This window comes from Tachypleus tridentatus, chromosome 13 (assembly GCF_004210375.1).
Source record: "Tachypleus tridentatus isolate NWPU-2018 chromosome 13, ASM421037v1, whole genome shotgun sequence".
Lineage (NCBI taxonomy): Eukaryota > Metazoa > Arthropoda > Merostomata > Xiphosura > Limulidae > Tachypleus > Tachypleus tridentatus.
Window position 1 is genome coordinate 186756520 of NC_134837.1, and position 17033 is coordinate 186773552.

The following is a 17033-nucleotide window of genomic DNA, read 5'->3' on the forward strand; positions in this document are numbered from 1 at the left end:
GTGGCACAGTCAAGCTGTTGTAAAATACACATTAGGTGGTACAGTTAATCTTTTCAGTAATTGATTTTGAGGCATTGAGTAAAGTGGTGAGGGGACCTCCCAGGGAAGGTTCTGTTCTATCTGGTTACCTTCTCTGGGATCTAAACATCTACCCACGTGTTTGCCGTGCTTGGCGACCCGTGAAGGGGAGGAGAGGATCCTGGTGGTTGAGGGATCCAACCCTAACACACCACTTTGGCCTCGAATTCCTGTAGACAGGCGACCTTTGGGTGGCCCCCCTTGGGTCAATCGGCTGCTCCACTTAGGCTAGAGTCAACCAAGTACCAGTGTTGGAAGTTCTCAACGGGTGTTGTGGACATTGTGCCTGATGCTGGTGTTTGGGTATAGTGCTCAAAGTTCTTGCGTGACTTTGTAGTGCATCCCCTTGTAGGGCTCCATGGTGGGTGGGGTCAGTGGGTACCGAAATTTTTTCTTTTTCCTATGGATTCTCTAAAAAATTTAAATAAAATTGTAAAAAAACAGTCAATGGGTAAGCGACCACGTCTTGAATACTCAGAACAGCAATCTTCAACATCAGTAACACACGTACCTCATTTTCTTATATTACATTCTCTTTTGGAAAAACCTTTAGGGCAAATGTCCCCTTTTTTTATTCAAAAGGGACTAGAGGGACTTGCTGGCTCTCCAAAGTCAGTAAAGAAACTTCGATCTGGTGACATATTGGTTGAAACATCCACATCCCAACACAGTGAACTCCTCTTGAATTCAAAGGCAATTGGGGATATACCTATTGAGGTTACACCCCATACTACCTTGAATTCTTCACGAGGAGTTATTGTTGAAAGGGATTTAAAGAATGTTCCCGAGTCAGAGATCCTCGCTGGTCTCTCCACTCAAGGAGTTTCTGCAGTGAGGCATCTCCACTGCAAAGATGGAGTTACACTGCCAAAAAATACCCTCGTTTTAACATTTACTTCACCACGCACCTGCCACCATCAAGGCAGGTTATCTCATTTGCAGGGTTCGCCATACATACCAAACCCTCTTCGATGTTTCCAATGTCAGAGATTCGCCACTCAAAGACATCTTGTCGTGGTTCCCTGACATGTGCTCGTTGGGAGGCAAGGACCACGATGCCTATGACTGTGACATGAACCCACATTGTGTAAACTGCAATGGTTCTCACCCCTCTTACTTTCATTCTTGCCCAAAATGGTTGGAGGAAAAGAGGTGCAGCGCTTGAAAACGACACATAACATTAGTTATCCTGAGACTCGGAAATTGCTGTCCACAACTCCATCTCGACATATGCTGCTGCACTTCATTCCACAACTACAGTGGGAGTGCAGACAGATCTCTCTGTGCCTCCAAGAGAATCGTTTTCAAAACAAATGAAAAGCCTTTTGACCTCCGTGGTTAAAAAGGTTGATGAATCGACTTCCACACCCATCTCTGTTCTTCCCATACCTTCCAACAAACCTCAAGATCCACGTCCTTCAGTTTCAAATACAGGCATTTCTTCTGATACATCTTTTCTCCCACCACAAGAGACAAAACAATTATTCGCTTGCGTCCTCAGTCACTGGATTCCCCTTCCAATAACAAAACCTGCCCACCCACCCAGAGCAGGATCCATGGAGGTTGATAGACCTCCTCCGACTAAAGACAGTAAAGAAAAAAGACGTGGTCATAAATCGAAGGGTTCTCCAGCCACTTCACCTACCCGTTCTTAAAAATGGCCACCTTGATACAATGGAACTGTCGAGGTTTACGTTCTAATCTGGATGATATCAAAATGCTGATTGCTTCCTACCATCCTGTTTGTCTTTCTTTACAAGAAACATTTCTCAAAACTGCTGATACTGTCTCCATTCGGCAGTTTTCTCTGTACAGAAATGACAGGTTGTGTGATGGTCGAGTACATGGAGGGGTGGCACTGTTGGTTGATCAACACGTGTCTTTGTCACTCAACACACCCTTGGATGCTGTAGCCATCCGTGTTTCCTTGGGTCATACCATCACTGTTTGTTCTCTGTACCTGTCCCCTGGAGAAACATATGATCAATCAGATCTTGATGCTCTCGTTGAACAATTGCCATCTCCATTTCTAATCCTAGGGATTTTAATGGACATCATCCCCTCTCGGGAAGTGCTATTATTGATGGGAGGGGCCGATCTGTAGAGCGGATGCTCTCTGATCACAATCTTTCTCTTTTCAATACTGGTTCTTGCACTTACTTTCATGCACCTAGTCAGTCCTTTACTGCTATTGATCTCTCAGTTTGCTCCCCTTCATTATTCTCCCATTTTTCATGGAGGGTTGACAGTAATCCACTAGGCAGTGATCATTTTCCGATCCTTTTGAGAGAGACTGGCCGTGGTCGATGCCACCCTACCTGCGTGCCCCGGTGGAAGCTGGATCAGGCAGACTGGTCCACTTTCACTGCTCTCGCAGAACTTGATCCTGCCATCGTAAATCAGCCATCAATAGACGACTCTGTAGCAGCATATTACACATGCAGCTGCTCAGTATTCCTAAAACCTCGACACGTTTTCCACGATATCCTCGTCCATGGTGGAATCCTGCTTGCCACTTAGCACGGAAGGCTCAAAAGCGGGCCTGGGATACTTTTTGTAGATATTCCACACTTTCAAACCAGGTTGCTTTCCAACGGGCCCATGCACATGCTAGGTGGGTAAGACGTCAAAGCCAGAAGGAATCTTGGATTAAGTTCACAACCAGCATATCTTCTACCACCAGTTCCAAGATCATATGGGACAGGATTCGAAAGGTTAATGGGCACTACAATTCTGTCCCCCTCTCGATCTTACTCTCTGATGGTCAGGAGGTGACTGATGTTCGGAACATCGCTGACACTCTAGGTGAAAGCTTTTGCCGGGTATCTAGCACTTCTGCTTGTTCCTCCACCTTCCTGGCCATCAAGACTCGGGCAGAGCGATCACCTCTTTCCTTTCGAACTGACTGTTTCTTTGACTATAATTGTCCCTTTACCCTGGTGGAACTAAAAATGGCCCTTCATCAGTCTGCCAGTAGGTCTGTTGGGCCTGATGATATTCATTATGATATGCTGCACCATCTATCTCCTGCTTCTCTTGATGTCCTTCTGATTGTTTTCAACCGGATCTGGCAGGAGAATGTTTTTTTCTGATGCCTGGTGCCAGGCTATTATTTTACCTTTCTCTAAGCCAGGGAAAGATCCCAAGATTCCTTCAAACTACCGTCCAATTGCTTTGACAAGCTGTCTCTGTAAGACATTAGAAAGGATGGTTAATGCTCGTGTGGGTTCCGTCAACAGCACTCCACCACAGACCACCTAATTCATCTTGAAACATCTATCAGAGAAGCCTTTCTCAACCGCCAACATCTTGTATCAATATTCTTTGACATAGAGAAAGCTTACGACACAACATGGAGGTATGGCGTTTTGCGAGACTTCCATACATATGGGTTACATGGCCATCTACCCATGTTTATTAAAAAATTTTTAGTGGACAGGAGATTCCAAGTTCGTGTGGGTTCGACACTTTCCCGTTCTTTTGTACAGGAACTTTGAGTCCCTCAAGGCTGTGTATTGAGTGTTACACTCTTCAGTATAAAGATAAATGCCATCACTGAACAACTCCCTCTCACTGTTGCGAATGGGCTGTATGTCGACGACTTTCACATCTCATGTCAGTCGTCAAACATGAGATATATTGAGCGGCAACTACAAACCGCCCTCAATAGTGTACGGAAGTGGACTCTGCCGAACGGCTTTAATTTCTCTCTCTCCAAAACTGTATGCATGCACTTTTGCCGCCGACGGGTATTCACCCTGATCCTGAACTTCATATCGGTGAAGTTTTTCTGCCAGTGGTCCCGGAGACCAAGTTCTTGGGGCTTATCTTTGATCGTAAACTGACCTTTATACCACACTTAAAGCAGCTTCGGGTCGAATGCACAAGAGCACTGAACATCCTCCGTGTTCTCTCTTCTACCAGTTGGGGGCAGATCGCTGTTCAATGTTAAAGGTATATCGTGCTCTTATTAGATCGAAACTCGATTATGGATCAATGGTCTATGGCTCTGCCAGACCCTCTGCCTTAAAGATGCTGGACCCCATTCATCACCAAGGACTTAGACTTTGCACTGGGGCTTTCCGTACCTCTCCAGTTCAAAGTATATACATTGAATCTCATGAACCTTCTCTACACCTTCGCCGCTTTGCAACTATCTTTACAATATATTTCGAAACTTCATTCCTTACCAAAGCATCCCACCTGGAAATGTGTTTTCCTTCCTCGGTGGGCAGTACTTTTTCAGAACAGATGATCTGTCATTGCTCCGTTTGGCCTTTGCATTCGGGCGCAATTGGATGAATTGGGTCTGTCCTTGGATAACATTGCAGATTCCACAGGTTGGCCCATCCCACCATGGCTTATTACAGCCCCCAAATGTGACCTTTCTTTCAGTCACCTAAAATGGCAGATACTCCAGATTGGAAGTACCGTCATTTATTCAATGAATATCGTTCAAACAATCATTCAGTTCCCATTTATACAGATGGTTCCAAATCAGGTAATTCAGTGGGCTCTGCTATGGTTTGCTATGGGTCAGTAGTTGCACGCAGAATCCCTTCTACAGCTTCTGTGTTCACTGCTGAACTGTATGCCATATCTCTTGCCCTGGATCATATTGCAGCTGAGCAGTACTCCAACTGCACTATTTATACTGATTCGCTTAGTTCTATACTTGCCTTGGAATCGCTACACGTTTGCTCACATCCTATTCTCGCTGATATTCAAACCGACTGGCCCATTTCTCATTAGCAGCTACTTCAATCCAGTTTTCTGGATACCAGGCCATGTTGGTATTCACGGGAAAGAGCTTGCAGACATGGCAGCTAAATATGTCTGCTTCAGCACCATCACTCCTATGCCTGTTCCGTACATGGACTATGGTGTTGTCTTCAAGGCTCGGCTCCGTGCCAGCTGGCAGTCCACTTGGAGTGAGCAACGTGACAACAAACTTTTTCAAATCAAACCCAAAATTGGACTTTGGCCATCTAGCTTCCGTAAAGTTCGGAAGGAGGAAGTTGTTCTCACTAGGCTACGCATTGGTCACAGTTTTTTAACTCATCATTTTCTTTTATCTGGAACTGATGCACCAATATGTAGTTTGTGTAACACTCAAATCACTATCAGCCACGTTTTACTTTCTTGCCATCGTTACAATTCTCAACGACGGCAATATTTTAAACATATTTTTTCCCAGGGTCAGTCTGTAACATTGGACAGAGTTATTGGTGATGGTAATAATGTTTTTAATTTTTTAATGGCCATTAATCTTTTTAATCTCATTTAAGTGTTGCATATTTATTCATTACACCTTTTTAATTGTGGTTCCTTTTTTACAGTTTTAATCTCTCTCCTTCAATTTGACATTGGACAATGGCCAGAACATTAATTAACTCGACACCAGGACTGGAAGGGCTAACTTCAGGTGACTAACGCTACTGTTTGAACTACTCGTTAGTCATCCTGGCGAGTTGTTATTATACTTTTGCTGCATATCATTTCACACTTTTACTACTTAACTTTTAGTACTGGCCATATTGACTCATAACCCGGAACCAGGACTGGAAAGACAAACTTCAGGTAACTGAGGGTGGTTTTTATACTTTCCTGTTAGTCTTCCTGGCAGGTTATGATCATTACCATTTTGCTAGAGTAAATATTTTACAACTTTGAAGACTGGATGTCACCATTGGTTTTTACACCATTTTCTGTTTTAATTGTTGTTTTGTTTTTACCTTCATTTACTTTTACAAATTTTACTCCATTTACTTGACTTTTTCTTTTTACTGGACATTTGGCTACTCATTGTTACAATTTTGCTATGTATCTTTTAAAACTTCTATTCTTTTACATTTTGATACTGGTTGCTATGACACATAACCCAGAACCAGGACTGGAAAGACCAACTTCAGGTGACTGACGGTGGTTCTTGAACTTACCTGTTAGTCTTCCTGGCGGGTTATGATCATTACCTTTTTGCTAGAGTAAATACCTTACAACTTCTTATACTCTGCCTTCTATCTTAACATTGTAGACTAGGTGTCAACATTGGTTTTATACTTTTTTGTTATACCTTCATTTCCATTTATGTCTATTACTACATTTATTTTTTATTTATTTTTTACATTTTTACCGAATGTCTGGCGCAGATAGCCTTGCTGCGTTGTGCCATAAAACACTAAATCAATCCATCAATCAAGCATTGAGTAAATCGTGATGAGAATTGTAGGAACATTCTGTTTGGGAAGCTGTATCTAATCTGCAGCAAGAGCAAATTTTGGAAATAATGAAGGGAACAGATTCAAGTAAAGGTATATGTAAGAAATGAGGAAGTAACAGAATTAAGTAAATGTATATATAAGAAATGAGGAAGTAACAGAATTAAGTAAAGGTACATGTAACAGATAAAGTAGCAGAATCAAGTAAAGGTATGTGTAACAGATAAAGAAAGTAGCAGAATCAAGTAAAAGTACGTGTAACAGATAAGGAAAGTAGCAGAATCAAGTAAAAGTACGTGTAACAGATAAGGAAAGTAGCAGAATCAAGTAAAAGCACGCGGTAACAGAACAGATAAGCAGAATCAAGTAAAGCATGCGGTAACAGATAAGGAAAGTAGCAGAATCAAGTAAAGGTGCGTGTAACAGATAAGGAAAGTAGCAGAATCAAGTAAAGGTGCGTGTAACAGACAAGGAAAGTAGCAGAATCAAGTAAAGGTGCGTGTAACAGACAAGGAAAGTAGCAGAATCAAGTAAAGGTGCGTGTAACAGAGAAGGAAAGTAGCAGAATCAAGTAAAGGTGCGTGCTAACAGACAACGAAAGTAGAATCAGAAAGAAGTAACAGAGAAAGAAGCGCAGAATGGTAAAGGTGACAACAGAGAAAGTAGCAGAGAATCAAGTAAAGGTGCATGTAACAGACAAGGAAAGCAGCAGAATGTAACAGACAAAAGTAGCAGAATCAAGCAAAGGTGTAGCAGACAAGGAAAGTAGCAGAATCAAGTAAAGGTAACGTGTAACAGACAAGAAAGCAGAATCAAGTAGCAGAATCAAGTAAAGGCAGAATCAAGTAAAGTAACAGAACAGAGAAGAAAGTAGCAGAATCAAGTAAAGGTACGTGTAACAGACAAGGAAAGTAGCAGAATCAAGTAAAGGTGCATGTAACAGACAAGGAAAGTAGCAGAATCAAGTAAAGGTGCATGTAACAGACAAGGAAAGTAGCAGAATCAGAAAACTTTCTTGGGTATCTTTAACATTTCTAGTTATACTACTATGTCTGTTGGAACTGGAAGGAAGGAAGATCGGGTGTGACACAAACAAGAATTAGAATAATGTAGATATAATACTTTCATTTCAGACCAAAGTTCTGATCCAATAAAATGTAACTATCATTCTTGTTATATGTATTTTGGTATATTTAAGGAGATAAAAGTACCTCTTTTAACTTGTACAACTTTCTTACCATCCCTAGAAATCAATACAATGTCACTCTCTGATTCAAAAAATTTCATCATTATGGCTTTGTGAGGGCTAGTTTGAAAATGGATTCAACCCATGTTTTGTCATTGCACCTTTGTTAGGGCTTGTACATAAACAGATTCAACATACCTTTCTTCACTGTGGCCTCATGGAACATAAAACATCACTGACAACAAACACAATGTAGGAGCTATACACAAAAAAATCTCACTGTCTAAAGCTACTCTGCCATCTTTATCTTGGTTAGAATAATATAAATAGTGAATAAAATATTCTCACATAAAATGAAACAAAAATTTACAATATTACATTGCCCGACATAAGGATTTAACTTCTTAAGTTTTGTTGTGTTTAACTAAATCTCTACATAGGACAACCACAGTCACTTATCATTGAAAATGGAATATTTATCATCAGTGATGTATTGTGAGGAACTTAAACCCTGAACCACAACTTAGGACTATCATGAGATTCTGATGGGGATTCTGCCTATCCCTGCTGATTTTCAGGTAAAGTAAATCAGAATCAATTTTCTTTTGAAATGTTGAGAACTTGGTTTACGTATTGGACAATTTTCAAAGCACTGTTCCTCAGACATCCCCAATGCATTTTACCCCACAGACTCTAGTGGTTGGTGGGAAGCTTTTACCAGAGGAGGATGAAACTGAGGCCTTCTAACTAGTGTTCCTGAATGTTCTTCCTAGATGACAGTAGGATGGGCACCAGCCTCTGTGGGAGTGTTCTGGTTCAGATTTGACAAGAATCTGCCTGGTTGTGGAGGGCATGGCCTTTCTCTTTGATCAATGTCAGTTTAGTATATTGTTCATGAAAGGCAGTCCACTATCTCCTCTTAATTCGAGAATGTGAAGTGGTTCCATCCAAGGTTCTTGTTTGAGCATAGGCTCAACATTCTTTCCATAATTCCAAGAACAAGCCGGATATTGCTTGTCCACTTGGTTGAGGAGTGAAAATGACCGTACATAATTCCAGACTGGATGTGTTCTGTTCCTTTGGTTGAGTACAACATACATAATCCCATCATTCCAAGCCTGAGCTTTTGATTGCCTTTTGGACTTCTTCAGGTAGAGGAGAAAGTTTGTCCAGTTAGGTATTGCTTACTTTATTATTGTGATTTTGGTGGTGTGAAATTCATCACTGTATGGCTACAGTTAGTATCCAACCAAGGATATATATTTAGTACATTGTGATCCAATAGCCCTAGCCACCAACATGGGAGGTAGGCACGACGACCCCTTACTTTCAATTCCAAGTTGGTTTATGTCTTGAAAAAGTGATTACATGATCTGAATGAGGTGTTTATATACAGTATCTAGAAAGAGGGTGTATTGAAATTAGAGGGAAAGTTTGAAAATTAGCTTTGTTAAAGCTTAGATGGACAAAGAGCAGAAACCATGGAGATCAAGAAATAGCCATAGTGTCAATGGAGGTAAGTATTATTGGAAGTGCATTTTCAGTTTAATTTCTGTTACATTTATATAAATTATTTACTGTTACATGTACATAAGTTTTTTTCTGTTTTGTGCATGTAAGTTATTGAATTTCATGATCATCTAACAGATTACTTAACTTCCCCGAAACTGTCAGTCCATTATAATTTTTTTGTTTTTTCAGTTATAAACATGCTTTTGAAGGTTTGTGGAGAATATATAAGACTGGAGGTGTTAATCAGCTGTTTTCTGGAGCTACAACAGCTACTTGCAGGGCCACCGTAATCACCGTTGGTCAGGTTAGTGTTGAGAAATATTAAAAAATGTAGATAAGTCATATTTTAAATTTTTTTCTTAAAGTTTCTTCCATCCAAATCTACTCAAACAAGCATCATCCCCCCCCCACATACACACACATCTAATCAGTAAGCCCATGGGCTTATAATGGTAAAAATCAAGTTTTGATACTTGCAGTGGGCATAGCACAAGTAGCCTATGGTATAACTTTGTATTTAATAATGAGCGAATGGAGCATCAAAGGTTGTTACAATTAAAAAGGAGTCTAGAGAGTGTAAGTGAAATGATAAATGTACAGTTTTCATACACATTTTCAGTTAGTTTCTCATGAATTAGTTAAAGTGCAGGTAAAAAGTATTTTGACGTTTCTTTATTTGGAAGGGAGTACTAAACATTTCCCTTAGTTATTACTTGTGTTGTCGAAACACGAGATGATGCAGTACTTTATATTTTGGGTTAAAGATTTTTAACCTTGTTTGATCCAGGTGAAACTTGATTATTTTCTATACCTGGAAGAAATTACAAAAAAGCAGAGAATACTGATTAATGTTTCTTAATGTTCCCAGCTGTCAGTGTACGACCAGATAAAGCAGACCCTCTTGAAGACAAATTACTTTGTGGATAATTTATTTACCCACTTCACATCGAGCTTAGTCACGGTCAGTACCATTCTTTATTAATTGTGTTAATCATTCTCTTCAGTCTCGATTTTTAATATTACGTTAATTATCTCATTCAACTGTCTGGAATGTTTTCCAAATGTATTAACCATTTCATTCAGTCTAGATTTTTATTATTATGTTAATTATCTCACTCAACTGTCTGGAATGTTTTCCAAATGTATTAACCATTTCATTCAGTCTAGATTTTTATTATTATGTTAATTATCTCACTCAACTGTCTAGAATGTTTTCCAAATGTATTAACCATTTCATTCAGTCTAGATTTTTATTATTATGTTAATTATCTCACTCAACTGTCTGGAATGTTTTCCAAATGTATTAACCATTTCATTCAGTCTAGATTTTTATTATTATGTTAATTATCTCACTCAACTGTCTAGAATGTTTTCCAAATGTATTAACCATTTCATTCAGTCTAGATTTTTATTATTATGTTAATTATCTCACTCAACTGTCTGGAATGTTTTCTAAATGTATTAACCATTTCATTCAGTCTAGATTTTTATTATTATGTTAATTATTTCACTCAACTGTCTGGAATGTTTTCCAAATGTATTAACCATTTCATTCAGTCTAGATTTTTATTATTATGTTAATTATCTCACTCAACTGTCTAGAATGTTTTCTAAACGTATTAACCATTTTCTTCAGTCTAGATTTTTATTATTGTGTTAATTATCTCAACCAACTGTCTAAAATGTTTTCCAAATGTGTTAACCATTCTGCTTAACCTTTTACGCATTTTCTCCATTCCGTAAGCTCTTACATACAACAGTATAATGTTTCTTAATTTTATTATCTAATCTACAGTGTACTCTTTGCTTAAACAATTTATTTTTCATTATTTCTCAATTTTTAACCAGTCCTTAACATATCATTCCATATTTTATAATTTGTTAACCAAGTCTTTAACATATTATTGAATATTTTATAACTTGTTCCCCAATCTTTAACATATTATTGAATATTTTATAACTTGTTCCCCAATCTTTAACATATTATTCCATATTTTATAATTTGTTAACCAGTCTTTAACATATTATTCCATATTTTATAAGTTGTTAACCAGTCTTTAACATATTATTCCATATTTTATAGTTTGTTAACCAGTACTTAACATCCTAATGAATATTTTATAATTTGTTAACCAGTCTTTAACATGGTAGTCAATATTTTATAATTTGTTAAGTCTTTTTGTAGTCTTCATTGTTCTGTAATGTATTATTCTAACTGACATGTAGCCACATACTTATAATTTTGTGTTGTTTTTACATAGAATCAGTTGTTGATGTTTTACACTACACTACTGTATATTTGTAAAAGAAACTTTAAATATAAATCTTTGAAATTAACATTGGTAATTTTTGTTTCCACCAGGGTGCTGTAGCTACAACTATAACACAACCCTTAGATGTTTTGAAAACCAGAACAATGAATGCAAAATCAGGAGAATACAAAGCAAGTTTCACAATTTTTAAATATTATTTATTTGAAGTTTTGTTTTATTCTTAAAGTACAAAAACTAAAATACATCTGAGAACATTTAACTACACGTGGAAGAAAGAGAGAAGGTATTTCATTGTTGTAAATGCTACTGTAATTTTAGGCATGGTATAGTGGCTGGTAGAACTACTTAAGTGTTTTAAGTACAGACTTTTAGTTCAAATCTCTGTTGTCTCTTGACTGGCTAGAGATCTTATTGCAGTTTTGGACTTAAAGAGGTCAAACCATTTTGATTGATACATTTGACCATGTTTAATGTTTAATATATTAATTTATTATAATCCACTCTGAAAAAATTTCAATTTGAGGGTAGGCTGGTAGAGGTCCTGATGAGTAATAAAATCAAATTAGGTATACACACACCCCATGTTTGATGTTGCTGGCACACAGAACTGTAACAATTAAGGGAACCAGTTTTTCTCTACTCCTTCCTAATAGTCTTTGACAGATGCTACATCTATTGAGGATTCTCTCTTCTTTACTTAACCCTTTTGGCGAGGCAGGCGACCGCAGTCGACTTGAAGACTCAGTGCAGCAGACAACCATTCTTTATTCCTGTTATTCTTATGTACTAAATTTAACATATATAGTATTGGGTACAATCACTGAATATTTCAGGGACTTTTGTTGAGTTATTGCCAAGATATCATGCTTTTAGTACTGATACCGTAATTAGTTGAAGTATCGAACATATATATTCAGCACCATGCCAAACATTAAAAGTTGTTATTCAGCATACTTTTTACTTACCAGGAAGAGAATTATTAACTTCAAATTTTTCTATACTTTGTGTTCTTTAAAGCTTTTTTTTCTCTGAACTTACAGGTTTGAATGGTTGATATTTGTTCCATTAGATTTCAGGACTATATTTGCTCTATCAGATTCAGTACAAATCACTTAGATTAGTTGAGCCATTAAGCAAGATATAGTCAAACAGTATGAAAGTTTCTTTAGTGTTAATAATTAACTTATTACCTAGACTTCATCTGTTTGTGTAAAAATGATATTTACCTATAATATTATTGTATGTATTGTATAGCTTAATCTTTTCTGTATAATTTTATCTTACAGAACCTTTTCCATATTGTAAGAGTTACATCAAAGCTTGGTCCTTTGGGCTTTTTCAAGGTTAGTGGTGTATAATTGTGATTATTTCAACTTTTTCATTAAGGTATGCATATGTAGCTGTTTTAAAGGAACTAATTATTTTAATGATTGCACATACTAAGGTTATACTGTAAAATAATCTCATTTTTATTTATTATATTTTGTTCAAACTGTTTGGTTAATAAAATCTGATACTTTTCTTTTTTCTCACTTTCATTTACATAAGACGTATGAACTAACTTATTTAATTTACTTTCAGGAAAATTTCATTCAGATTTGTAATATTTGTTCACTTTTTCTTTCTCTAGGGTTTTATTCCAGCCTTTGTCAGGTTAGGCCCTCACACCGTTCTCACATTTGTGTTCTTTGAACAGTTGAGAAAGAGGTATGGAATTCTGCCTCAGCTAAGAGAGTAAAACAAGTTTTTTTTAGCCATCATTAATTCTTTTTACAGTATTAAAGAAGGCTGTGTGTAAAACTATCACAGCAAGGTATTAATTTTTTTAATTAAATTTTTTATTTGTTTTTACAAAAATATTTTTATAAATTATTGAAATTTTAAACAATCTTGACATAGTCACATAAGATATTTGGAATTTTAATTTTTTATTCAAACTATCAATGTGTGGATCACTTGAAGCTGCATTATAACACTAGTTTTGTTGCCTGCTTGTTTTTCATCATTTATTAAATTTGGAAGATGTTAACATTGTTGGTTATTTATACTTTACCAATGAAATGATGTGGTTTGAAGTGTATTTTATGTTGAGTAAATAATGTGTGGATAATTGGGCAGTTTCAGATATAATTTTCATTGTTAGAATTCAGAGGAATAGAAAAGCTGGCAGCTTATTTTTAGCTTTTTCTTTAAATGTCACTTAATAATAATTAAGGTCCTCTGAATATTTAATATCCTTAAGTTGGCAGTACCTAGAAAAGTTACCTAGGTTCCCATGGGTCTGCAAACCCAGGTGTGTAAAGAATGTAAAGTTTGCGTGTGTATTGTTCTGAATTTTAGTTGTTTTTTTCATGAGCATTAAGACAACAGTTTTGCTATTAATGAGAAATTATCTAATTGTTATGTAACTGTATTCTAGGTAAAATATGTTTAAGGAAATGTTACATTGTCTTCCTTGTATGTATGTAATGATGACCAGGACTTGACAAGTACCTGAGAACCTTATTAGCACAAATAATATAATATGCATTTGACATTGTAGAATAACAAAAGCAAAATCAGCAGGTAGGCTTGCTTTGTACCATAAATAAAATTCAATATCTCCAATTTCATATATTGGTCCTTCTCCGTGTTGAACTTGTGTCTGTGTGTTCAGCCATTTGAATGTTCCATCATGACGTCACATTTGACTGTAGCCTCATTCATGAGAAGCTGCAATCAATAAAAGTTTGCTCAATGCAAGAAAAGACATCACTTCTAGTACTTCCCTGTTCAATAATTATGTTTATTTAATCTTTCACATTGAACTTGTGCCATTTGTTTAATAATTATTTATTCATACCCTGGTACTGTTATGGAAGTGAGGTTCTAAAGTTGTTATTTCTGATTTCCAAATGCTCTACAGTTCTTTCCAATTTAATCAGGTAAAAGTGTCAATCTCCAAAATTGAACTTGTCATGTGGCCTTTTGCTGTGTTGCTTGGAGAGATCCCAAAGGCCTACCTGTCAGACATTTTATGCCATCTAAGATCACTTCTAGTGAGTTTGGAAACTATTTTGTCTCTAACCTGTACTGTAAAGTTTTCTGTACTGTCATGAATATTACTCCCAATATTCTACTGAGTCGAGTATTGTCCTTTTGAAGTGGCAGTGCCAGTTCTGTAAAGGTGTTCAAATAAATAAACTGTCAGCACAAAACCTGAAATATTCTTTATGATCATTGGACCTCTCATGACTATTAAAGTTCCATATACCAGTTAACAGGAGCGTATTTGCCAATCTCTGGTCAGAGCTATATTTTAAGAAAAAGTTATTCTCAACTTGTTTATTGTATGTATTTGATGTACTTGGAAATCATTTTCACCAGTGATTAAAGAAGATAGTAAAGGTATATTTTGGTGACATGAAAGGGAATGTTTACAAGTTTTTGAAGATTTTCTCATTTTCTGGATCTGTTAAAAAAACAAAAATTAGGCAGTAGAAATACTATTTAAGTCCACAGTGTGGTATGTGAATTTTTGAATGAACAGATGATGTTCTGTGAGAAAATAAAGTTTTTGTACAATATGATGTTTTTGTTATTGCTATTGCACCGTCATAGATCAACAAACTGTACTCGTGACCGATATTTTATTATACAGAAAAACACCTTTTTGTTTACAAAAAGAGATGAAGTGTTTGGGTTAATAGCTTAGTACATTTGTTCCTAGACAAAATGGAGCACAGGTGAGGCTTTGTCTAGTGTGAAAAAAAGATGTAGAAGAGGCAGATATATTTGGTGAGCACCATTAAATTATTTTAACCATGCTGCACTTCAAAAAAAGTTAAATGTAACTCGCAGACTGCAGGATGATCCAGTGGACCTAAAAAGAATGCTACACATCTTGATATAAACTTTCTTCATGTGACCATTGTACAAGTAATTTGTACTACTCAGTTACCCTCATGCAACTGACCAATGACAAAAATTAACATTGGTCATAAAGGAGGAACACTTAAAGGCCACATTTAGCATTTGATCAGTACAATTCATGTACTACATCTTTATAGAATGTAAACCATGTTAAAATGGAACTGAAAGCAGTAAAGAGGAAATTAGGAAGGTAATTATATTCATGAAGAAGAGTGAGATCAGATAATACAGAAGGTCACGTTTGTGTGTAACCAGACGTTTGTTTAGATTCTTATAGGAAACACCACCACAAATGACAAAAATACTGAGACTGGGTACTCATCATAATGTTGTAGAGGATATATGGAGGACTCGCTTCTTTTGATCTACAATAGCCCATTGTACCAGAGAAGACCTTACAATAAACTCGAAAAATAATAACAGGATATGAACCAACATAGAAGAAAAGGGGAGATTACAGAATCCTTCAAGAACTACCTAACTGATAATAAACAAACCCAGCAAATAATTCAGCAACATGAAAGTATGTAAGTTCATTGAAGTCCTAAGGAAAGAAAGATGCATAGATAGAATGTCAGTCTCTTTATAATGAAAATTTGGGTTGAAACCTCAGCCACAAATAAGGTATACAGCAGGAAGAAAATTACTAACACTTGCCCAAGTTTTCTGTGAAAACATACATATGTGTAGACAGCATGTAATCAGAACAGTATGATTACAGATAATACATATAGAGAAAACCAACATGAGGAAATATGTGATATACATTGATCGTATATGGAGATACAGATAATGGAAACTGTGGTTTCCCTTGCATAATAACATAAATGATCTTAAGTTCTAGAAAGTACAACAGATCTTAAGGTTTGTGTTAAATCCATACACTGCCTGAACTGAAAATCACAACAACTGATGGCAGCTGTTGGTGTTACCCAAACTCATGGGTTCCACTGACATTGTTTATTATAGCTTCTTTCATTAGAAAATTAATTATACCTTGTTTTGAGAAGTTATGGCTGTCAGACAGGTAAAACCAGGTTTTTGGTTAAAAGTAATTCTGTACTCCTTTCAGTGTCCCCACTTCTAATCACAGATGGCTAAACCAAATCTCTGTTCAGATCACATTGTGAAAGGTACCATTCTGATGAAAATATTACATACTTAATACTTTATTAATTATACATTACCTGACAAACCTAATAATACACTGACTTATAGTGTGCCCTGATGACAACTTAGATATATTGTGGCATAGATTCTGCAGTTTCAATCTTTCTCTATAACAGAAATTGCAATGTCTCTGAAGTGTCCAAATTTGATAAGTGTGGAGTATGTACATGTTTCTTGATATTCCAAAAGTGCTTATTTGAGATATGAGAACTTTGATGGCCAGAAAAGTGATGGTGAAAGATTGTTTCATGTTCTTGAAGCACTGTGGATAAAATGGGCAAGACAGGTGGTAATATTAGCAGCCCATCAAGGTAAAGAAAGCAGTACAAGCATGAACATAAATGATGTTCAGCTTATCACAAAATATGATTTTTGGAAGGGGATGACTCCACATGATCATCATACATCAGGAACCAGGCAATGCCAAGGACACCACTCCATACGATCACCCTACCTCCAGGAACCTAATTATTTGAAATAAGACTGTAAAGGATCTCGTTGTAATGGTTGATCAATCTTTTAAACCATCCAAGTAGTGTGCTGTTGTTAGTGGTGGAGCAAATCAGATTTTAGGTTGTATTTACAGAAATACTGAATATAAATGTAAAGAGGTTTTAATTTTATTGTACAGGTCACTGGTTAGACCACATCTAGAGTAATGTGTTCTATCTTGGGCTCCTTACC

At 36.7% G+C, this 17033-nt stretch overlaps 1 pseudogene across 1 annotated transcript in view; it reads left to right on the forward strand.

The window, feature by feature from the left end:
* Window positions 1-14845, forward strand: part of LOC143236409 (mitochondrial dicarboxylate carrier-like) — a 31201-nt pseudogene extending 16356 nt beyond the window's left edge. Inside the window, exons 5-9 of the transcript XR_013019549.1 lie at window positions 9184-9298; window positions 9863-9955; window positions 11357-11437; window positions 12554-12610; window positions 12898-14845. The product of XR_013019549.1 is annotated as a mitochondrial dicarboxylate carrier-like (transcript). The remainder of the gene's footprint in view (window positions 1-9183; window positions 9299-9862; window positions 9956-11356; window positions 11438-12553; window positions 12611-12897) is intronic.
* The last annotated feature ends 2188 nt before the right edge of the window (window positions 14846-17033 follow it).